A 25,686-nucleotide genomic window follows, 5' to 3' on the forward strand; every position below is an offset into this window, starting at 1 on the left:
GAAATAGTGGGTGATATTTTTGGGGTTTTGATTCCAGCAGTGGGAATTTCTTTGAATGCTTATGGAATTCGGAAACTGTCCACAGTGGTTGATCGCTTATCGACAAATACCGCTGGAGGGTTTCTTTTGGTGAATACGGAATTAAGTGCCGTACGTGCCATGTCTATGCAAAATCGACTTGCCCTTGATATTCTATTGGCCAAGGAGGGTGGAGTCTGTGGAATGCTGAAAGTTCAACATTGTTGCACTTACATTCCAGACGAAAGCAGAGACCTAAAGGTCTATATCAAAAATATTACTGATTTCCATGAAGAATTAGTACCACTTGAAGCTGAGAGTTTGTGGACTAAAATAGCTAATAAAATAATAGCTGTTAAGGATTTTATTGCAAAGATAGGTAGTACTATTATAGGTAGAATATTGTTTCCCTTGTCTTGTATAATTGTGGCTTTATTAATAATAAGATTGGTGTGTGTGTGTTGTAAAAACAGGGGAGGGAGGAAGAAATTGAATAAAGAAAAGAAAAACAAGAGGTTGAAGAGAGAACCTCAAGAAATTGAACTAGAAGAATTGAGGGAGGGTGTTTACTTAGAGACAAAAAGGGATGATGAAAGAGTGACTGGTGTTTAATGTTGTGTAAAGGGGAAAAGACATTTCCGATTTCTCCTAAAATGGGACTAAATTTTCACTAATTTTTTTTTTGGGTTTATTTGGTGATAAAATCACCAAAGGGGGGATTGCTGGAGCAGAGTTTTCAGTTTGAAAATTCTGGGTCTTTTGAAGCTCTGGCATGTCTATTCGTTGTAATAATTTATTAATAATTAATAATTAATTATTTGTCTTGTGCAAGTGCGTTTATATTAATCAATCCATTTGTTTTAACAAGAAAGAGTTATACGTGAGTGTGCTTAAATGTGCTGACTGATAATAACGCGTGTGTTAAATGTGTTTTCATGTTTAAACGTTGCTATGTGCTGTTTATTTTTGAGCACAAAACGCTTTTGAATTAATGCTTTTCCATGTTGCAAGTGCTAGATAAATGCATACACATAAGGGTATTAGTGGGGTTAACACTGTTTAATCACTATGCTGTAGTAACGTTGTTTTTGTCTCTTTTAATTAAGATGGTCTATTAAGGCCTATGTTGGCCTGGGAAAGAAGGCTGAATAGTGAGCCTGGCTGTGATTATAATTTGAAAACTGAGACGAGGGAGACCCCTGCTGGAAATGGTCCTGAAGCTAACTGACCATGGTCGTTGTCGAAAAACTTTCCATGAGGACAGCAGCAGTTTTGGGAGTTCTCCAAGAGAAGTGAAAGTGTCCTTGGCAGCCTTGGGAAACAAAGGAGCCTTAGAGAGAAGCTCTGAACTGTGGCTCGATGGCCGAGGAGAAGCAGGATAATTGTGATACATGTTTTATTTTCTTGGTTCCTGTTCCGTAGTTTTTGCTATGTGTATTTTTCCTGAGCGGAGATTCTCAAATGTAGCAATGTTACATCCTTTCCTTCTCGCTCTGCTCAGCAAGTCCGGCGGACATTATGGTTTTTTCTATGTTCCCAATGTATCTTTCTATTGTTTAGAGTATTATAAGATGTTAGCCTAGAGAGGGTCTTTTGCCACTTGCCTTTTTGCCTTTGCCGCGTATTGAACCTGCGTTGCTGAGGATTGATGCTGAAGGGACTTCGTCTTGAGAGACATTTACCGAGAGACTTGTCCTGACCTGTTCTGACATTTAGCTAGAATAGGTAACTATGAGAAATGATTTACTCTGCTTGATTTTCTTGACTAATTTTAGATAAAGCAATATAATTTTAAACATGGTGTTGGATATTCTTTCTTGTCAATTATTGGGTTTGCGTTATTGATTATTGTTGTATATATTGTATAGACTATGCTTAGGGACAGTCACAAAAACCAGGTCTTATCGACCTCGATATAGATGCAGGGTGTTTAGGAGTGTTTTCTTTCCACAGGTTTATTGCTGGTAGAGTATTTGAGCGTATGTTAGTGAAATGGGCCCTAGCGTATGATGTATGCATGTGCGTGTAACTGTGAGATTACTCTATCCGTGGTAGTGGGAATATTGTACACACCCTGATCTCTATCATTGCGACTTTGCTTCCTCAGTCTCCGCCCTCTCTCCTCTCTACTTGCGAAAAGAACATTCTAATACAATCTAATGGCACCATGCCAGTCCAGCAAGGTCAGCAAGATCAGCAAGGTCAGCAAGATCTGCAAGGCCAACAAGTAGCTTCAGTCTCAAGGAAGACTAAATTGCTAGATCTTTTGATGATTGAAGATAATATTGAGCCATAGCAAGGAGCTAAAGAATGTGATCTCGCACTCCAGGATGAGAAGGCTATTTCATATCAGATGGATATTAAAAATATGTTAAATATGATTCTTGAAGAAATTCGGGACATGAAGAAATCACAACAATCTGAAATCTCTGCAACACATCAGCGACTGGGGGAAGATAGAGGAAGCAGTCGCTAGTCTCCCAATTCGAATTCAGGAGGCTGAAGCAAGAATTTCCCTTGTTGAGGACCAAATGAATGGTATTTTTCAGCAAGTAGATCTAGCCTCCCGTAAGAAAGTAAGTATGGAAAACAAGATTGAAGAACTTGAAAATTTCTCACGTCACTCAAATCTACAGATAGTTGGTGTCCCGGAGCGGCTTGAAGGAGCAGATACACTCAATTGGGTTGAATCCTTCATGAAGAAGGTTGTGACTCCTGAGTTTTCTGGCGACTTAACTGTAACTAGGGCTCATTGGGTTCCAGATCCTCTTCTCCCTAATTTGAAGTTCCCCCGCACTATAGTTGTTAATTTTGCAGATTATCGCATAAAGGAAAAAAGTTTGTCTAAGGCAATTCAGTCGAGACAGTTTGAAACTGAGAATGGAGCTAAATGTAGAATTTTTTCTGACATGTCCGCAACGGCTGTAAGAAGACGCAAAGAGTTTGTCAAGTTATTGTATCTCTTCAAAGCCCAAGGGGCACAAGGTTCTATTGCGCAACAATCTAAACTCAAAGTCCTTGTGCGGGGGAAGTTTCACGTGTTTACACGTATTGACGAGGCACAGGAGATTCTTAAGGCAATTTCAGCTGGAAAATAACTTGTTTTTTAGCTTATTGTTCTCTCTTCAATAATGCCCTCTCATGTCTGAACAAGGAGAGAAGCATTTAGATCTTGCTGTCTCTTCGAAATTCTTTTTGAATGTCTGCTTTATTTATTTATTTCTCTTCTTTTGGATCTCGATCTTGAGGTTTGGGTTTTGTTTTTTTGTAGGGGGGTAGGTCACCCTTGGTGCAATATCAAGACACCAGTACTAGTATCTGAGGGGGAAGAATGTGGACAGCTGGGAAGCCACATTTTCTAAGGGTGGGGTGGTTCTTGGGGTAGGTGCGGGGCGAGGCTGCTTGGGTTAGCAGAAAAAAAGAGCAGGTGCTATCAGGAAAGTGATAACATGTGCAGGAATCTACTGAGTACAAAATTGAAGCTTATAATGTTTTTTATTATTTTTGTTTTTTTACCCATAGCAGAATGAGTATATCCAGTAAATATCAGTTTTTTTCTGTAAATGTTAATGGTATTTTGAATAGACGTAAATATGGAGGATTAATTAGGTGGTTAGTTACTTTAAAACCTAAAATTCTATTTATTCAAGAAACTCATCTGAAAACAAATACCCCAAAATGTTATATACCAGGAATGTTTTCTAGAGTTTTCTTTGCTTCAGCAGGTGTTGCAATGAGGGGGGTTGCAATATATTTTTCACGGGAAATTGATTGGGTATTTCTTCAAGAACAACGGGATCCCTTTGTGAGGTGGATTTGGGTACAGGTTAAACTAAATAAACAGGTTCTGAATCTTATTAATTATTATGGTCCAACAACTGATGATGCATCTGCATTACATACACTTTATAAACTTTTGATTGGGGTTTCTGGGCAAATTATGTTTGGGGGTGATTTTAATTATATTCAGGATTTGAAAATGAATACTTCAAATAGGGTAAAAAAAACAATTGAAACCTTAGACAAAGAAGGTTTTCGATGCTTTGTTAGAAGATCTTCAGTTAATTGATGCATGGCGATTGCTTAATCAGACAGCTCGTAAATATACTTGTTCTTCACATCAACATCAGACTGCATCCCGAATTGACTTTTTATTGATTTCACGTTCACTGTCCCTTAGGGCTGCAGGCATTGGCGCAAATGCTTTTTCTGATCACTCATATGTTCAGGCCGACATAGAAATTGGCCTTTCTAAAAAAAGCAGATCCAAGTGGCAGATGGACCGCCTTCTCCTTCAAGATTCATTGTGGCTTGAACAGTTTAGACTCTGTTTACTCGATTATTTTAATATTAACGAAGGGACAGCTGATATTTTTTCTGTTTGGGGTGGATTTAAGGCTGCGGCCCGCGGACAGATGATAGCTGCTTCCGGCTGGAAAACCAGGGTACGGCTAGGAAAAATCGCACAGCTTCTGCAGTCATTGGATAATGCTTCTAAATTTGAGGTCTCCTTATCGCGGGGTCAGTTGGAACAGGCCAGGAAGGCATTTAGAAATAAATAGCTCTCAGACATATATGCAGAAGTTGTATGAAGAAAGCCCAATGGTTGGAAAGATGTTAGCTTGGTCATCTAGGGCTCAACAAGAATCCGCTTATGTTGTAGAAATAATTGTTCCAAAAACTAATGCAATAGTAACTGACAGAGCTGATATTGCTCGAATATTCTTGACCATTTTCAACAAGTATATACAACAAAATATTCAGTTAATTCGGATATGATCCATGAGTATTTTGCTTCACTTCAATTACCAACTATATCACAGAGTGTAGCCACGCAGCTTCAGAAGGATATTACAGAGGCTGAGATATCGGCTGTTATTAAGTCTTTGGCTGGAGCAAAAGCTTGTGGCGACTATGGAATTCCAATCAAATTTTTTAAAACCTATGTAAAGGAGTTGACCCCATTTCTGATTTTTTGTTTTTGATCATATCAAAACTGGTCCGAGAGCTGTTCGCGGCCTTACCTTGCGACCGACACATACCCGTAGCCGGTCCGTACTGTTGATGAAGTACGATGTGTATAACTGCCAAAACCTGACCGACACGTAGGCTGCGATTCAAGCTCCATTCTCTGTCCGAGCCGTAACTCCTAAAGCTGAACTGAGTCGCCCGGAAGCAGTATCAATAGCAGTTTCCACCCTGACAAGTACGATGCACACTTCCTACGCGCCGGGCGGGTCACCACATACGGCACGTCATAGCATCCGGAAAAGAATCATATCAGCTACGATTCGCGCCACAACTCAATCCACAGCTATGAGACGGACCAGATTTCAACGGGTACGAGACGGAGCAACAAGCAGCGTGTACGAGACGAACACATCATGAATCCCTTCGTGCAGGTCATACCAGTACTCTACATCTATGGCCAGATCAGGAACAGACTAGGGGTGGGCGGAATTTGCGAAAGCGACTTTCGCAAATTATCGTGAAAATGTTAAAAATCTCCGCAAACACGCGGAAATATCGCGAAGATGCGGAAGTTTTTTTCCCGCCCGTTCACGGTATTTTCTGCGTGGTCGCGGATCGCCAACTTACCCAGGTGGTTGCTCGCGGGTGCGGCCATCTTGTTTTCACTCTTCTCGCGGTGCATGATCACGAGAAGAAAGACGTGATCGCGTGGCGCATGACGTTACTGCGGGCGCGAACTGACACGAGACAGCACAAATGGCTACCAACAATCCAACATCTCGTGGAGAACGCGACCGGATCGGGAAAACTTGTCGGCGAACGCGGGGTTTCAGGTAAGGCGATCGCGCGCAAATGTAATATTTTACAGCGCGAGCAAGAAACAAATTATCGCTAAGCTGCGGAATGCGGAAATTTTGACATTTTCGCGCTCTCCACGGAACGCGAAAGTGTCAAATTATCGCAATTTCCGCAAGCGGAACGGAAATTTAGCCCAGGCCTAGAACAGACGCAGACGGCGCAGACAGTAAGTCAGACACCTACCACACAAACAAATGACAAGTACCCGCAAAATGGCACACACACACAGGGGATCCACATCCTGGCCACTAACAACAGCCCACCATAGGGGTTGTATGGCCTGCACCACTATCACCCCCACCCATAGGGCTCATGTTGACCATCACTAATGCCACCCATGCTCATAGGGGACCTGTTGCCCATCACCCCTGCCACCCCCACCCATAGGGCTCATGTTGCCCATCACCCCTGCTACCCCCACACATAGGGGACTAGTTGCCCATCACCCCTGCCACCCCCACTCATAGGGGACCTGTTGCCCATCACCCCTGCAACCCCCACTCATAGGAGACCTGTTGCCCAGCACTACTGCAACCCCCACCCATAGGGGACCTGTTGCCGATCACCCCTGCCATCCCCACTCATAGGGCCTATGTTGCCCAGCACTACTGTCACCCCCACTGATAGGGCTTATGTTGTCCATCACCCCTGCCACCCCCACTCATAGGGGACCTGTTGCCCATCACCCCTGCCACCCCCACCCATAGGGGACCTGTTGACCATCACTAATGCCACCCTCACTCATAGGGCTTATGTTGCACATCACCCCTGCCACCCCCACTCATAGGGGACCTGTTGCCCATTACCCCTGCCACCCCCAGTCATAGGGCTTATGTTGCCCAGCACTACTGCCACCCCCACTCATAAGGCTTATGTTGCACATCACCCCTGCCACCCCCACTCATAGGGCTTATGTTGCCCATCACCCCTGCCACCCCCACTCATAGGGGACCTGTTGCCCATCACCCCTGCCACCCCCACCCATAGGATGGGTGATGCACCACACATCTATCATACTCCAACATTAGGTATGTCAGCAAAATACATCCCCCTAACATCATGACAACAGTGTGTAGTCTGTGACAAATGCCCACAACAGTGATTATGAATTCGAACATACAATGTAACTAACAGCACATGTGTGACCAAAAAATGAGTGTGGCCTACACAAGGCAAGCATCACTATAGCACTGTGTCAATGTAAAAATAACAGCCCCTCACTGTGTAGAACAAAAGTTAAGTGTGGGGTTCCAAACTGCAGCAAATGTCGAGCATTGTGTTGATGGGGTCTAAACCCCCCCTCATCACAGTGACCAAAAGGTAAGTGTCATCATGGTCAAAGCTGCAAATGCCAAACAGCATGTATGATTCCCGGTCCCAACACATTAAACACTTTTGGGGTAAACTAGTGGTTGCGTCCCATACCCACAGAGATGTGGTGGGGCTAACAGTGCTGTGAAAACAAAACATACTCTGAGCCATGTGCAGACAAGCACCACACATGGGGGCTGACAATGCATACAGTGTACAATGACACAAGAGCAGAAGTGACCATCACAAAGCATACACACATCTCGAAAATAGACACACTAATCTAAACAACCTGTGTAGACTGTAGGTGACAGGTCACAAACTCCCATTCCATGTCAGCAATGGCACCTAACAACGAGGATGAATGTGCACAATGATGTGATATGACTCACAGGCACAGCAGGGAAAATCACAGAAACAGCATCCAGACAATGGCCCACAACAGCAATACCAATGCACTGATGCAGATGCACAAACACAAACAGGCAACCTCACACTGCACATCTGACACAACATGTGTGTGTGTGTGTGTGTCTCAGTATCCCCAGGCAACCACACAACACATGAGGGGGGCTGAACCACAGTGACACAGATGTGGACACAGTGCCATACAAATTAAACCATCATTGGGACCCCCTTAGTGGGCAATCAGGCATTGTGAGATGAGAGGGAGCACAACAGACACATATGACACAAGCTGGAATGAACACAAACTAACAGAGCAAGAGACTGACACACAACAGCACTACCCCCAGGGACCAGACATTGGGGTGACACAAGCATGCATCACACCTCCACTGTGATGACAAAGGTAGATGTCTTACAAACTGTGAAAACCAGACATGTGTCCTGTGCCACAAACGTACATCACATCTACATAAACACAAATCACTCAGCATGGCCTATCATCCATGGACAAACGGGAGCTAGAGGCCCATCCATGCAAACATTTACATCAGTCGACCCTCAACATCACACACCCTGAACTACAACAATGTGCATCTGTGAAGCCCACATGGACAGGTGACATTGCACATGCACACATGACAAACACAGGAATGTTGGGAGGAACTAAGGCGCACAGACTCATCACACAACGACAGTTAACAACCCTGGTGAATGACAGGCATACTGCACAGTATGCGGTACCTGGCCATGATGTCAAAGCTCACGTAACCTTCAGAATACCTCCCACAGTCCCAGGACAATGCATAAGCCAAGGAGAACCACAAGGCACACATGCTGACACCTGCAAACATTGCAGCCCTGAACCGGACAAGTGGGAGCAGTCACACACACATACACATGTCTCAATCACTGAAAGGTACCACTTGGGACAACTACATGATATTGCAAACTAACAAGTGCCTTAGGGACCCCTGACTGTGTCCCATCTGCATCTGACAACATCACCACAACTCAGAACTGAAAAATCCCAATGATGAAACACCAATTAACTGTAGTGTGTCATGCACCCACACATCTGGTAGCCCACGGCAAAGTTGTGGGATGAACACAGTACCAAGCATAAACAACAGGAACATTTCAAGGGAACACTGCCTGTGTATGAAAAGGGATGTGGACACACACACACATGCTCACATAACACACACCATTGCCCAGGCTATGTCACGGAACAACACACTTACTTGATGGGACCCAACTCCTGTGGAAGCCCAGCTGTGCCAAACATAGTCACAGCACATCTCACTCATGTCAGCACTGGTCAGTCAGCCATCAGTTACCACACAATGAAGGCTCTGGTCACAACAGCCTGGATACGTGAGTCTCCCCTAAGTCATCTGCACATACTCAACACATATGTACAGCAATTTGCACAGAGGACCCAGTTGCTCCTATACCAATGACGCCCACACCTGTAGGTCCAGTGGTGATGCGCCCAACATCAGGGAAATAGACAAATTGGACAATGGGAAGCACATCATATGTGTATGCGTGCAAGCCACAGATGTGACCATGCAAATTAAATGTTCACAAAGATGTCCACAAATTGTTGATCATGACACACCCAGTTAGCTGCAAAGGATGACATGGATACCAACCAGACTAGGATACATATCTCATGGACCACTTGGAGTACCTCACATCAACATCTCAGTATTCAACATTGGAAACCAAGCATTACAGGTGCAAGGGCATGCTAAACATCATCAACCTAATATACAGCTAAATCAAGTTCAGAAGGATAAAGAAAAAAGCTTTATTCAGCATATGAAAATTTAAATGTCCGTTCAAACAAAAGGCCAATGGCCAGTCCATTATCAAATGACAAGGAGTGAACTTGAGTGACAACTGTCACACGTTGCTTGCCTGCACTGGTAAGGACAGGGGACATCCCCTTGGAGGGGCATACATGGGGGCAGGCTAGGCACCGCAGGGACAGGATCAGGGTGCAGCAGAAGGGGTGGTGGATGCAGGAGAGTCCCTTGCAACTGCAGTGGAGCTGATTGAAGTGGTGGGTGCAGTCACAACTATGGGGCACAAGTCAGATGGGGTGGGTGCCGGCACAACTTCAGTGGGCAGGTCAGATGGAGTGGATTTGGTCCCCACTGCAGTGCCCAAGTCAGACGGGGTGGTTGTGGACTCCACTGCAGTGCCTAGATCCATGTGAGCGGAATGGGGTGCAGGTGAGGTCGGCAGGACAGAGGGGGGGACACGGTCCCCACATCAGTGGCACTAACTGTCTGACCGGGTGTGGAGGAGCAAGTGGTAGGGGGGAGGGCCTCAGCATTTTGGGGATGGTGTATCTGTGGGTGGGGGAACCAGGGGCAGGGTGTGGCGGGGGAACCTCTGGAGTGGTGGCCTGGGGGATGGAGGACGGTGACTCTGCCTTGGAGCTGTGTGGCGGCGGTGGGGTCTTGCTCTTCCGGCTCCGGGGGGACTTGCGGGTGGGGGCCTCAGTCTGACTGTGCCTGGGGGAGGGTGTCCGGGTATGTGGAGACTTCCTCTTTCCCTTGTAACCTGGATCTGCTGGGTCGGTGGGGAAGAGGCCAAGGTCACAGAGGAAGAGCTTCTGTGGGGATGGGGTTGCAGGTGAGACAAGAGAAGGGGCCTGGGAGGGAGAGGTTTCGGAGGACTGCGGGGTGGTTGTGGGTGACTGTATGTGTGTCTATAAACCATCCCCTGTGGTATCAGTCCCCTGCGCTTGCTTGTGTGCATGTCTAGCCCTTGGTATGGGTGTTTGTGTGCTGCCCGTGTCTGTGGGTTTGTGAGAATGTGCAGGTGTGTGTTTGCTTGGGACAGGTAGGCTGCTAGGAATCGTGGGTGGTGTAGGGGTAGGAGGGGTGCGGGACTGTTGGAGGAGGGACACTGCTGCCGTCAGGGAGGAGGCCACAGACTGATTGGTCCTCTGTAGGGCAGACATGCCCAATGAAATGCCCTCCATGAACGACACCAGTTGCGTCAACAGAGTGTTGTGTGCATGGAGGACACTCAGCATCGATGTATGCCCTACATGGATCTGTCTAAGTAAGTCCACAGACTCCTCACTCAGGGCAACAGGGGACACAGGGGCAGGGGGTGCGGTGCCTGGCACAAAGGAGACATGCTCCCGAACACGGGAGCCTCCACGGACCTCTGGGATGGGAGCCGATAGGAGGGTGGTGATGGTGGTGGTGGTGGCGGTGGCGGGGACAGCCTCACTAGCTGGGGTTTGGTGGCTGCTGACTTCCACCTCCACAAGGGAGTCATCCTCAGAGCTGCTGTGGACCTCAGCTGGGGTGGATGGTGCTGACGACTCCTCGCTGTGGTTCCTTCTGTCCCTGTCAGGCTCTGTGGCTCCTCCTGGTCCGTGGAGCTGTCCTCTCCTGTGGCCGTGGATGCATCTGGATAGAAATAGGAAGAAAGAGAACAACATCAGTCACCTGCACTGACTGCACACACCACAGTGAGTACATCACATCACAGGGCAAGCCCTGGGATCATAAGCTGAACACTGCTCAAAGTGCCAACACTGTTTAGAATAAGCCAATTGTCATTCTCAACATCAACTATGGCACACATTTTCCTCCTTGGCTTGCACCCATATGTCTGTTGCATGTTGGATGCTAATACCCCAATGTCCGGACATGCACCACCCACACATTAGTTGGACATGCAAGTGAACATGTAGGAGTATGTCACTATATACACAGCACATCTCTTGCCACTGACTCAGTACCGGTGTCCGGATGAGGGGATAGGCAGAGACTCATTTCACATGCTTGTGATGCATGCCAGCAACACACACTATGATGTTCTCATGTCCTGATAGTCAATGCTACAATGGGGTGCATGGTGCACACTTGAACACAATGCAGGATCACTCATAGCAAGTTAAATGCCATGGCACTGGCATCCCTGGAAAGTCAGTCAACACTGTCTCCTGTCACAGGGGCAGGCCATCCAGACAACAACAGTATGTACTGTGTCACAATCATAGCTCAGGGATAAAGATAACTCTGCAGATGACAAGTGCACTTGCCCATTCCCTGCAAACAACATATCCAGGACCCAGAATACCCCACATCATGCAAATCAGACATATGAGTCTCTGCAAACACAACTCCCTGTACATTAGCACATCACAGTATGCCGTGCGTGTAACCCAGCTGCCTGAAGTACACAGTTGCATACACCATTGTGTGCTGTCAGATGATCACACACCTATATGTCACACAGGTCTTGTCTCTCACAGTCATATCTCAGATGTCCTGCTGACCCTCAAAATCATGGACACCCCAGTTGTACGTAACAGGAAGCCACACCATAATGACACAGAGGCAGACACCTGAAGGCACATGTCACTAAGCACAACCTGTAAGTTGATACACAGGAGTGGGATTACAGAGTGTTTCTAAATGCCCTTGAGGAGGCATGACTACCCAGGTCTACGTGAAACAGTGTTTGGCCCTGGACAGTAGTCAGGTGGCAAAGCAAGTGTGGCATACTTTATATACATACGCCCACAAATTGGAGTCCCCTGCTGCATGGGTTTGTTTGAAATACCCCAGCCACATGTGGCGAGTCAGACCAGCAATAGTAACACATATCAAGGGCACACATAGATCACACTTCAGATCCCAGGCATTGGGTAAACAATTGAACCACCCATGAAACACACAACAGAGTCACGGGAACAGATGCTGTCCGGAAGCTGAAGCATAGCTGACTGCAGGGACACAGTGCCCTAGTGACACAAGCAACAGACTGTAGGGGCCACACCTGTGGAACAGATAAGGAGGGTGCATCACACAATTGAGGGACCTGAGTATTGGACTACAAAACCTACGTAATGTGGAAGTGTTACCAGGCCAAAAGACTGCACTTAGCATGTCAGACAGTACACAGATTAGGCAGGGACTTACCCCCTCCTTGCTGCTGTCTGGCCTTCAGCTGCCTATCCAGGTCTGGGAAGACCACCGCCAGGATCTGGAGCATGTGAGGTGTCAGGGTCCGGTGTCCGCCCCTCATGCGTGGAGGTGACAGCTTCAGCTGGACTCTTGCGATTCTCCGGGTCCAGCCCAGGAAAATGAGTTACACAGGTAGTGCAACCATGGGAAAGGACAAATAACCTGCATGTCTGACATGCCTGGGAAGTTTAAGCTTGCACTAATGCACTTTAGCAGCAGAACACCTGTTCATTACATGTACCTACACACTTTGGGGGATGAAAGTAGTCAATGAGAATGCTTGCCACTGGTGTACACACTGCTAGTACTGCTAGTCAGGCAAAATGCACAATTAGGAAGGCAGTGGACTGCACACTCACCTGCTCCCCTGGTTTCCCATACAGCTTGCTGTACTGTGGAAGGAGCCCATTCAGCAGGGCCTGGTTCTCCTCCATAAGTGAAGGCTGGGGCCCTCTCCAGAGTACGTGCCATAGCAGGAGCCAGAGGATGCAGAGACAGCAGCAGTGGTAGCAGGGATGTGGTCCAGTAGCATGTAGTGCAGGCAAGTGAGCTCCCTGGGGGCCAGCAAGCCTTATATCTGTGCTGCAGAGGCAGACTCTGTGCCATGTGTCCCCAGTGATAGGTCCAACACGGTTTCATTCTATGAATCTGGCCAATCCATGGAAATGTAAGACTCGTACACGTATTCCGCATTGTTCAAATCTTCACCTTCATGAAACACAAGGAATTGCAACATTGTTGTAGGCATCCAACTGAATTTCCAGCGCTTAACTCGTACAAGTTTTGAATCCGCATCCATCTCCATGAGAGTCCAGAGCCAATGGGTGCGCCCGGCTCGGTCAACTGACTGTACAACGCGTATTTTTGAAAATACACATGCACCCTTCTCCTTACGATTCAATGGCCAAGACGTACGCCTGTCTCGGACCATGCCTGCCCGACGCGCATGCATGATAGTCACCCGCGTCGGGCCTCATTGCAGTCAATGGCAAAGTGTACGCACGGCTTGGTCATGAACCGTGCAATGCGTACGCATTGTTACCCGCGTCGGTCCTCATTGTAGTCAATGGCAAAGCGTACGCACGGCTCAGTCATGAACCATGCAATGCGTTCGCATTGTCACGCACGTCGGACCTCATTGCAGTCAATGGCAAAGTGTACGCACGGCTCGGTCATGAACCGTTCAATGCGTACGCATTGTCACCCGTGTCGGACCTCATTGCGGTCAATGGCAAAGCGTACGCACGGCTCGGTCATGAACCGTGCAATGCGTACGCATTGTCACCCGCGTCGGACCTCATTGCAGTCAATGGCAAAGCGTACGCACGGCTCGGTCATGAACCGTGCAATGCATGCGCATTGTCACCCGCGTCGGGCCTCATTACAGTCAATGGCAAAGCGTACGCACGGCTCGGTCATGAACTGTGCAATGCGTACGCATTGTCACCCGTGTCGGACCTCATTGGTGTGACTATTTGACAGATTCAACACACAATTACTTGCCAGGGGCACCTGTGCACACCTACTACACTACAGCATTGGCCACACAGTGTCCCATAGCATGTAAGGCTGCATTCCCTGTGTATTGGGGGGGCAACATTTGGTTTGTTGTGTGTAACTTTTGTTCAGCCACTCCCAGGCTGTGCACGTGTTCATGGGGGCAGAATCCTTTGTGTGTTGTGCACATTACCACTGTGATGTGCAAAAGTACAGTAATGGGCATGAGTCACGGACACTATTGCAGGTTGGATATGTTTAGGACATGTCACATACACCCTGAGTCCTGGGGGTGGTGGCATGTACATCACAGTGAGACCTGTAGCCACAATTCAGATGTGCACCCATAGTCTGTGTGCGTGTTGTGTCTCAGATGTAGATGATCAAATGTGCCCAATGGGAGACAGTCTCCACATCCATGTGGTATATGCAGCAACCTTGATGGTGTGTGTGTGTCTAAGAGACGTACATGTAGGGCCTGCAGGGACAACAGTGGCCACTACCTGTGGGACTCAAGCTTGCCGTGTAGTGTGTGCGTGATACGCCATGTCCATGCCAGTGTCGATGTGGCAATATAGGGACCCTGGGTATCTGCATGGCAAAGATCTATGATGCCTGGGAGACATCATGCCTCACTTGTCACTGTGGTGTGGGTTTGTAACATCATAGCGGTACATAGGTCGGGTGACACAGCCAAATGATTGGCCATTGCACTACATGGGACTTATGTGGACATGTGGAATTGAGATGTGAGGTGATGGTCATGTAGGTGACATATGTGTCCTTGCCCAACAGCACACACCTCAGTACATTTTGTAATGTCATGATGTATCATGTCAGATTGAGCCTGGTCATGGCCACATGGGTGGATGAACCGACAATATTCCTTTGTTCATTTCTGTTCTGCAGGGCACCAGCTGTTCATCGACCATTCCCAGACCTTCAAACCATGCAGGAACGCGACTGCATCCGACGGTACCGCTTCACCAGGCCACTGATTGATGAGTTGGCGGAGCAGTTGGCGCCACATCTGCTAGCTGGCCGGACATACCCTGCAGCACTGACCCCAGAGGTGAAGGTGAAGGCAGTCCTGCACTTCTTTGCTACTGGTACCTTCCAGTACTCTGTGGCTACAGCAGGTCGGATGTTGCAAACTATGTTTAGTCGTGTGGTACGCGATGTCTTGGAGGGGATGTTGCATTTCCTTGACCTGTACATCAAGTTCCCTAGCCCAGCTGAACACCCTGAAATAAAGGATGCCTTTTATACACTGGGGAGGATGCCGAACGTCATCGGATCTATTGATGGGACACATGTGGCCCTGATACCACCACAGACACATGAGCAGGCATACCGCAACAGGAAACATTTCTACTCGATCAATGCTCTGGTGGTATGTCTTGCAGACATGTGTATCACAAATGTGTGTGCACGGTTCCCTGGTTCTGCGCACAATGCCTACATAATGAGGAGTAGTCGCATTGCAACGCTGATGTCACAGATGCCAGATCAGCGTGCCTGGCTTGTCGGTGTGTACTGACTGTTTATAATTGTGTGTGTGTTTGTCAATGTTTTATTCCGCACTCCTACAAAACTCAGCTACTTGTTCATTTTTTTGTGTGGAGGTGACTCCGGATACCCCAACATGCCGTGATTGCTGACACCCCTCAGGAACCCCTTGACACCAGCCGAGATGCGCTACAATGAGGCACATGGTGAGAGCAGGAGGGTGATTGAGCGGACATTCGGCCTCCTGAAAAGCTGCTTTCACTGCCTGGACAAGACTGGACGGGCCCTCCCATATGAGCCTGCAAAGGTGTGCAAAATTATCCTTGTATGCTGCATACTACACAACATGGCAGTGCGGAAGAAGGTGCCTCTCATCCAGGATGACGATGACCAACCTCCGCCACCTGTGGAGGATCCCGGCCTGGGCCACGATGCCAGTGATGATGAGCATGAGGGTGACGTCCACTCACAGCTCATCAACAACTTCTTCACTTGAATGTGAGTTTCCAGAGTTGTTATGTCAATGTATGGAGTTAGCCTGGAATGTGTTGTGGCTGCTCTGTTGCTGTATGAGTGTGTCTGTGTGCCACTTGACTGGATGCGTGCAGTGATGTGTCCATTCAGGTGGTGTGTACTCCTCAATAGGGTAGTACTGCTAACTTGTTTCTGTGTAGGTTTCTTGTGACATGTTTTGTGCATGTGTATTGCATTTCTCTCCTCTTCTGCTGTGCTTTTGACTGTGTCTTGTGTCTATCCTTCACAGGGTAATTTGCCTGTTGTTTCGTCAACACTGACCCCCGACACCCAGAATCCGACACCAGTGTGGGAGTAGTCAATTGACATCAAGTGATGTGCCACACACCCCTGGACTACAATTCTCAGACACTCTGTGACCGTGTGTCCACCGTAACGTACAATTGCCTTGCAACTATTTTTGAATAAACATGTTGCTGATGTGTAATGAACCTGTGCTATGCTTTGTTAGGTGCATTGTCTGTCTTTCTAAATCTGAGTGACATTTGCTTACCTCACCTGTGGACTTACCAATGACTGTGGATAGGTGTTGTGTTTGGGCATACCTATGTGTTTCAGGTCAACATCATTGTGTGGGATGAGTAACATGGCCATGGTGAGTATGTGTTGTGTTGCCATAGTGGTGTGTCTCCCTCACATGTGTCACATCACCATGACTCACCTAACATTGGTAACATTGTTGCAGTATTTGGCATGAACATGTGATTAACACGGACCCCCTGAATATGAGAAAACAAAATTCCTAGGACAGGGTAATGTACAATAAGGTAAATAACTTCCTAGGCAATTTCTGATCGGTGATCAAGAAAGCGTCTCAAGATTGATGGTGAACAGGCCGGTGATGAGAAAGGATAAAACTCTTTGGAAAAACATCCTACAAACCATCAAATCGTTTGGTCTGCCTGCGAATCATTCATTTTTTAAGAATTGTGGCTTTTCCTGATGAAGGCGTACTTTTCGCCGAAACGCGTGTAGGAGACTATTTCTGTCGCCACAATAATATTTCTATTTGTGTATTAATGTTGACATTTTTAAACTGAATGACTACACATGCCTGATGTGCATTTAATTGTTGACAATATTGACCATTCATGTGATATTAAGAAATACTATTAATAAATTTCATTGTATAATTTTTAAATTTGTTGTGGCTGCCCTATTTTGACACTCCTCTAGAATCATTACTTTAAATTCATTAATTGCCTAGGAAGTTATTTACCTTATTGCAGTATTTGGCATGTACAGTGTTGTGTAGCAGATCGACATCTCCATGACACATGACAAGTTGGAATCACAACAGATGCAAGTATGGTGTACTGGTGAGTTTATTTTTGAACATGTGTGAGGAAAGTGCCCAGGATGGTGGGTGCTGTACATTGGGTTTGGAATCCAAAGTTCACATTAGAGTTGGAAGTGCTGGTAGATGAAATGTCCAGAGTAAAGTCCACAGTCATCTGCTACATTGGACCAACATGAACCCTCCATGTCATGTGGGCGAGTTGTGTGCGATTGAACAAGGGGAACGGGTTGTGCACAAAGAACATTGTCCAGAACAGGTTTAGAGGCCCTGGGGGATGTGCTGGGACATCTGCCTCTCACATGTCCTTCTTTGGACGACCCCTCTTCTTCTTGGGGGGGGATCCTCAGGTGCAGGGGACTCTCCGCAAGAGTCCTCCTCCCTCCCTGTGGAGCTGGCAGATGGTGTTGCAGCAGATGTTCTGGCCAGACAGGGAGGTGTGGACAGGTTTGTGTTGATCTGGCTGAGGCATTGGAGTATGTCCTGATGCACCGCAGTAAGGGCATCCCACTTTGCCTCCATGCGGGCATAGTGGGCAGCCTGCTCCTGTTGTATGTCCTTGAGGATCCCCACTACCTGGCCAAATCCTCCAGTGTTATCCTGGTACGCATCTATGATGCGTGCCAGTTGGGAGTCATCATGCAGTCCAGACCCCTCTGCAAGGCGCGCCCTCTGCCTCCCACCCCTCCCAGCACCCCTATCCACATGGGCAGGACAAGCGGCGGGACGCATAGGTGACACTGGGACCCCTTGGGTGGTGTTGCTGGTGGTGTTTGCTGTAGCTTCCGTGGGGTCCTGTGTCCCTGTGCTATGGGTGTTCAGTGGTCTTGGTCTGTCTGTGTTGGCGGGGGTGCCCTGTCGATTTCCAGATGCTGGAGGCGTGGGTGCAGGGGGTGCAGATGTTGATGCTGCTGGTGCTGCATGATGACTCACACCGGAGGGGCCAGGATGGTCGTCGTCATCCGAAGAGGACAGAGACAGAGTCAAACCAGAGAGCTCAGTGTCCACGAGAGCCTGGGACTGGGAATCCTCTTCATTTGGTGCTGGGTCCCCAGCACCACCTGTGTGATTTGACTTGTCAATTTTCCTCATGTTGGCATGGATTGGGCAAGGTAGCCCTCTGGCTTTTCAATGTTCATGACTGTGAGGGCCGTTTATGTGTGTGTTGCAGTTTGGCTGCTGTGAGTATCATGTCTCCTACAATGCTGTCCATGTTTGACCTTGTGTCTACAGTGTCTACGTCAGTGAGTGGTGTGTTGTGTGAAGGATGCCTATGTTTCAGGACGATGTAGGGGTGGAATGCAGCTCACAACAGTACTGAGTGTGAATGTGACCATGCTATGGTGTCGGCTTTATTGGTGTGTCCATTCCATTCACTTTCAGATGGCCCCTGTCCATGATGTATATGTGAATTCCTGTGTGTTTTGTACAATGTACCATATATATGGCTCTCCACATTGGTCATCTGCAAGAAACACCTCCCCTGCCCGGCCAGGGGGCAACCCTGGACACTGCATCCCCAGACAATGATTTAGAACATATGGTTGCAATGGCTGTGTGTGCGACCGGGTTTTGTTTGGTCAGTGCATATGTGTGATTGTCAGCCACATCATTTCTCAGGCCCAGTGTCAGACATCTTGACAGTCCCTTCCCACTCCCTGTGAGGCGAGCGTGGTTCAGTGTGAGCTTGCTGGGTCATGTGGGTGGGTGTGGATTGTCTGTGACTGCAACTCCCATCATACTCTTGGCTACACCCCCCTTCCCAGCATGCCCATACTTCCTCCCTCTTGACCCTGCTTGCCTGTGATGGGGTGTGACAGCAATGGCAAGATGGCTGATTGTGAAGTCCTGGTGTTTGTTGTTGCCCAGTTCACAGCAGGGCCTTGTACTCCCCACAACAGAGCCCAGTGTCATACATCTTGTCAGTCCCTTCCCACTCCCTGTGAGGCGAGCATGGTTCAGTGTGAGCTTGCTGGGCCATGTGGGTGGGTGTGGATTGTCTGTGACTGCAACTCCCATCATACTCTTGGCTACACCCCCCTTCCCAGCATGCCCATACTTCCTCCCTCTTGACTCTTCTTCCCTGTGAGGGAGTGTGACAGCAATGGCAAGATGGCTGACTATGAAATCCTGGTGTTTGTTTGGCTACAAGTCCAAAGGGAGCCCCTGTGCTTCACACAGCAGCACCCAGTACGGGGTATCTTTTGCTGATATTTCACAGAGGTGTGGGTCAATGATTACTACCCGGTGAGTTGTGTGGAGTTTGTGTTGGGGGGTGTGTCTCCACATGCTGGTAAGTATTATCAGAGCTGTCAGTCCTCCTTCCCACCCGGCCAGACATCCCACCATGAAACGTGCTTCCATTGGAGGGCGTGCAATTTGTCTTTCAGGATGTCAGTCAGTGGTGTCCTGCTTCTGATCTGCGCACAACCCCTACCAGGGCCTTGTGCTCCCCATAGCAGGACCCAGTGTCAGCCATCTTGTCAGTAATTTTCCACTCCCTGTGATGTGGGCATGGTTCAGAGAGGTCTTGATGGGCCAATCCGGAGGGGGAGCATTATCTGTGACTACAAACCCCATCATGCTGTTGGATACACTCACTTCCCCTGCATCCCCACTATTCCCTTCTGTCAGTCAGCTGTATTGTGAGGTAGTGTGTTTGTGGTGGCAAACTGTCTGGCAGTGTTTATTTTGCTTTGTGCCGGTGACTTGCTCTAGTTGTTTGTAGGTTGGTGCATGTCATGACACAGTTCCAAGTCAATATGAGATGGCAGGTATTGTGTTTGTCTGACTGGCATACACATCTTGGGATGAGTATCTATTGGTTACTGTGGCTTTCCTTGCGGTGCATGGTTTCACTTGCCACACAATATTGGGTATTTTGTTTGTATACTTACCAGGCTCTGGCATGTCTGTTAAACCATGGATGCTCTCTGGTGGTAGGATGTCCCGCACCTTCTCCTCCCAGGTCCTGAAGTAGACTGGTTTGGCAGGAGGGCCACCGCTGGTGCACTGACTCAGGGCGTGATCTTTTTCCATGAGTTTCTTGACCCTCCTGCGCACGTCATACCACCTGTTTTATCGCCTTTGTGCGCCTTGCTGGTGCTTGTGCGTTCACCTTGTCCGCAATGCTTGCCCACATCTTGGTTTTCTGTGACATGGGGGTCCTTTGGACCAATGTACCAAACAAATGTGGCTTTACTCTGATGATCTCGTCTACCAGCACTTCTAACTCACTATCTGTGAACTTTGGATTCTTCTTTTGGGGCATGGTGATGGGTGGTGGTGGTGGTGAGTGATGTGTGTGTTAGGGTGCAAGTGAGGGTGGGTTAGTGTTGGTTTTGCTAGCTGTATGTGTGTGTGCTTTTGGATCAGGGGCTGATGGTGTGTGAGTTGTGTGATGGGTGAGTTGTGAGTGTGTCTGTGGTTGCTGTGTGATGGTGTTTGCTGCTGGCTGTGTCTCCTATTTGCAAGGGATCATGTGAGTGATTGTAGTCCTTTATATAGTTGGAGTTGTGGGTGCGTCTTTGTCCCAGGTGTTTTTTTTATATTTATTGGCTTTGTCATTGCTTATTTGGTCCTTTTTTTGTCTTTTTTCCTTTGGGTTTTGTGGGCATGAAGGAGACGTGACGTTCTTCTGATAGAAAAGGATGCTGATGTTGGGTCGTGCGGGCTTCTCCACCTCATTCATGCTGACTATCTTCTGTGTTTCATACGCGTCGGTCGAGGAGATCTCTATTACTTGTGGGCCCGGTTTTCTGTGCGTGTCGGTCATGCAGTTTGGTCTCCATGCGAGTCGGTCTAGTTTTACATGCATTGCATTGTACTGCGCGGATCGGACATCGCGGGTACGTGTCGGTCGGGTTCATGTCAGTCGATGAAACTCTCGTCGGTTTTCCGGCCGGATCACTATTTTCCCTATGGCTCGGTGGTACGGCTTGTATTCCGTACGTGTCGGTTGTAATTCACACGCGTTGCATCGTACTGCACGGGTGGTACGGCGCTGGTCCGTGTCGGTCGGTCTCCGGTTCGGGTCCGTGTCGGTCGGTACGATTTGCAACCGGAATCAAAATCGACCCCTTGTAAGACACATGCCTGCATCATGATGGTAGATGCAGAGAAAGCTTTTGATTTAGTTAATTGGGACACTTTATTTTATGCACTTTTTAGGTTTGGGATTCCGTCTCCAGTAATCGCTATGCTTCAAAATATTTATCATGGGGCGCAGGCCAAGATAATAGTTAATGGGGCCCAAACAGGGTTAATTGATATAAATCGTGGGACTAGGTAAGGTCGCCCCTTATCGCCACATTTATTTACTTTTTTTATTATTAAATTAAATATTAAAGCCCCGATCGACGGAATGGCAAAATTAAGACTTCTCTCTGATGATGCCATTCTGTATCTGTCCCCTGAAAAATCAAACCTGCAGTCAACAATGGTAGAATTCAGGAAATTCTAACAAATAGGGGGCTATAAAATTAATCCGATCAAAACTGAAATTTCAATTTTAAATACTGGGTCTGAATTTCTGTCAGAAGATTTGAAACAACAGGCATTAAAAACAGATCCTATACGGTATTTGGGGATTTATGTCACAGGCCAATATGGGCAGTTAGTCAAGCTGAATTACGAAGCCACCAGTATAAAGATTCAGAACCTATTTGATAAATGGACCAATCTTCCTCTAACTCTAATAGGGCGTGCGGCACATATTAAGATGTCTATTCTACCTCTTTTGATATTTCTTTTATAGCAATATTCCGATTAAGGTGAATGTTAGTTTTTTTAAAGGGATCGACTCAATGATTAGGTCATTTATGTGGAATAAAAAGGCAGCTAGAGTTAAGTTGCCGATTTTACAACTAGATACTCAGTTAGGCGGTTTAGCACTTCCAAATATGTGTTCATATTATGAATCATCATTTTTTGACTATGTAGCGTGTTTATTATCTAAACAGAAGCAGGTCGATAATTTTTTCATTAATAAAATGTTTCAAGAAGCCGGAACTCAAGTTCCCATATTTTTAAAGACATTAAAACTCTCAAAGAAAACAAGATATAAAATGTTAGTTGATTTTTCATATAGACTTCGTACTGTTTTTAAACAAAAGGATTTTTCGTTTTTCTTTTCTTTAAAATTAACTGAGTGCAGAGATTTAGGCTTACATATTTATACCACTCAGTTGAAAACATGGAATGATTCTGGTTTGGTGATAGTTAATCAGTGTGTTATACAGGGTATGATGATTACTTGGGAAGAAGTGCAGGCCAGAGGTCTTGGTCACAACAAACCTTATTTTTTTTAATTTATTCAAATTATTAATTTTTTGACAAAATGTAATCCAAGGCGAATCCCCACTGGTTTGAAAAATGTTGGAGAAAGTTGCAACTCAAACTCAATGTCTTTTTTCTTATCAAGAATGGCAAAAGATTTCAACTACTGGAAATAAGATATTGAGAGCTGCAAACTATAAAAGAATGGCATTTCTTGCTCACTGGATGGTATACTACACCCCAGTAGAGTTAAATAAAATGTATCCAGAGGTGGAAAAGCTGTTTTCGTTGTGGCACTTTATCGGAAGGGGGATGGAGGCATATTTTTTTTCTTGCCCTAAGTTGATAATATTTTGGGAGAAAATATTTGAATATTTTAGTAGGGTGATTAAAAAAACATACAAACCTACAGTAGAAGCTGTTTTTTTGGGATAACTAGTAGGGAGGCTATACTTTCGTAAACTGAGGGCCATTTTCTTGCTATTTTAATGTTGGTTGCTCGTTCGTTAATTTTACAAAACTGGAGATCATTGGAAGTACCTTTGTTCGAGAAATTGCTTATGAAAATGAAACCTACGAAGCATTTCGAAGAAGCTTATGCCAAACGGGTGGGGGCAACTAAGAAATGTTCTCGGATTTGGGAACATTTTGTTGATTGTTAATTTGATGATGGGTTTTGTTGTATAGGTTTTGCTAATTAATGTACAAAAATGTGTATTTATCAAGTGCAAGTATTGTTTGATTCTTGAAAGCTCTGCTCAATAAAATAAATACAAAAATAATAAAAATGTTATTAAAATTAAATTACTTACCACCCGACTCCCCTATCAACCCACAACCAACTACTTAAAAAATTATACAATTAACATATTTACCAAGTATTTATTAATAATTAATATCCAATTAATAACTAATTAATAACATGTTTAACACAATTAACAAGAAAGCATATTAATTATACAAATAATAATTAATAACATAGTTAATTAATCATAATTAAATTACTGTCCACCCTACTCCCCTATAAAACCACAACCCACTCCTCCAAAAATTACACAATTAACATATTTACCAATTAATTATTAATTAATAACAAATGAATCAACACAATTGACAATATAAATTATTAAATACAAAAATAGTAATTAATACAATTATTAATTGATTAATTTAAATTAAATTATTTCCCACCCTATTCCCCTATAAACCCACAACCCGCTTCAGAAATTAAACGCAATATTTATGTTTTTCTTTTAAATTCATACCTTCTAAAAAATTATTATTAAATATATTATAATTACATTACTTCCCACCCTATTCCCCTATAAACCCATAACCCGCTACGGAACTAAAATACACAAAAATTAATTAACATAAAATTAATGACTTGTAAAAAAGTCAAAAATACGTTACCAAAATAAGCTTTGCTTTCTACACATATACTAACGTACAAAACACACACAAAAAAATCGATATTATTAACAACAATATTTTTACTAACGATATTACTAACATCTATATTAATTTAAACGATATTTCATACCTGCATGTTGATATTCTTGATGGTCAATATTCTGTTATATCGATATTTAAACATCGATATAATGGTATATCGATATTTCGACATCGATATTATGTCTGCATACCGTTGGACTTGGCGCAATGGGTAGTGAGGTTGCCACAGGCAAAAGACTTGGAGATACAAAGTTTTTGGGCGGAAGTGATTGAGAAGTGGAAGATTGAGTTGAGGACAGTGCAGAAATTGCTTGATTTCCTGAGTCTTATGTGCAGGGTGGTGGGAGTGGGTCAGATGTTTTTGCAAATGTCTCAGTATGGCTATATCAGGGAGGGTGCTGACCACCACAGCGTGAGGGTTTCTTTCACAGTCAGGGACGACCTTTGCATTTGGCAAACATTATGGATGATTTTAATGGTGTTTCATTGATTTTTCTTGAAGAAAACACTGTGAGGCAGGTCCAGATATTTTTGGATGTGGCAGGGGTTTCGATGCTTTCTGGAACGGGAGGTGGTATGACGAGTAAAGGCAGGTGCACTGGTAAATTCAGGGATGTAGCATTGCTTTCCTTGAGTTTTTTCCCTTGTTGGTGGCATTAGTGGTGTGGGGTAACTCATTGATGAATTTAGGACCTACCATAACCTAACACCGGGTTTGCTGGATCATTAACACTTCCACCACAGCACCACCCACCCTTTGAATCTTGCCCCTTCATTGGTAAATAAAAGACTGAACAAACAAATGGAGGTAATTTTAAACTCACTCATATTTTTTCTGACACTTCTTCACTTTCTAATCACAACTGTCTAAAAACCAGACAGTCTCCCTCCAGGTAGAGGAACGTAGATCAATTGGAGAACTGAACACTCAAGTGATGAAAGACCAAATGATGATGCTATTCACCTAATCTATAGAGTGGAGAATCAACATATACCTCACCCTGAGTTAAATGTGAATGAGGGTCTTCATAACATGAGATCATAAGACCCTGGCAAAAACAGGACATGTGATTCATTCTCCTCTGATTCTGATTGTAACAAACTGATGAACAGAACGGTATTGTTCCATGTGGACAACATGACAGTGGTGTATCTTGTGAACTGGCAGAGAGTGAAGGGTGTTAAGGCTGCTGAGAAGATTCATGCTGGTGTGCTTGTGGCAAAATGGGGTGTTCAGGGCTGAACATGTTCCTGGTGCCAACAATAACATAGCTGATTCCTTCTCTTGCTTGCAGTGGCAACGCTATTGCCAGTTGGCACCAGGAGCAGAGGAGATCAAGATGCCATTGCCTGCTGACATCTGGACCTGGGGGAGTGAGAGTAGTAGGTCTGGATGAGAGATCACTGGCTAAGTCCACCAGGAGGAGCTACTGGTTGACATGGAGTTATTTGGGAAATGTATGGGTTGTTCATCAAAAGATAGGATAATGGCTCGCTAGGAGACTAATAAGGGAGTGCTGCATTTTGTTTTGTCTTGTATTAGCAGAG

This window comes from Triturus cristatus, chromosome 6 (assembly GCF_964204655.1).
Source record: "Triturus cristatus chromosome 6, aTriCri1.1, whole genome shotgun sequence".
Lineage (NCBI taxonomy): Eukaryota > Metazoa > Chordata > Amphibia > Caudata > Salamandridae > Triturus > Triturus cristatus.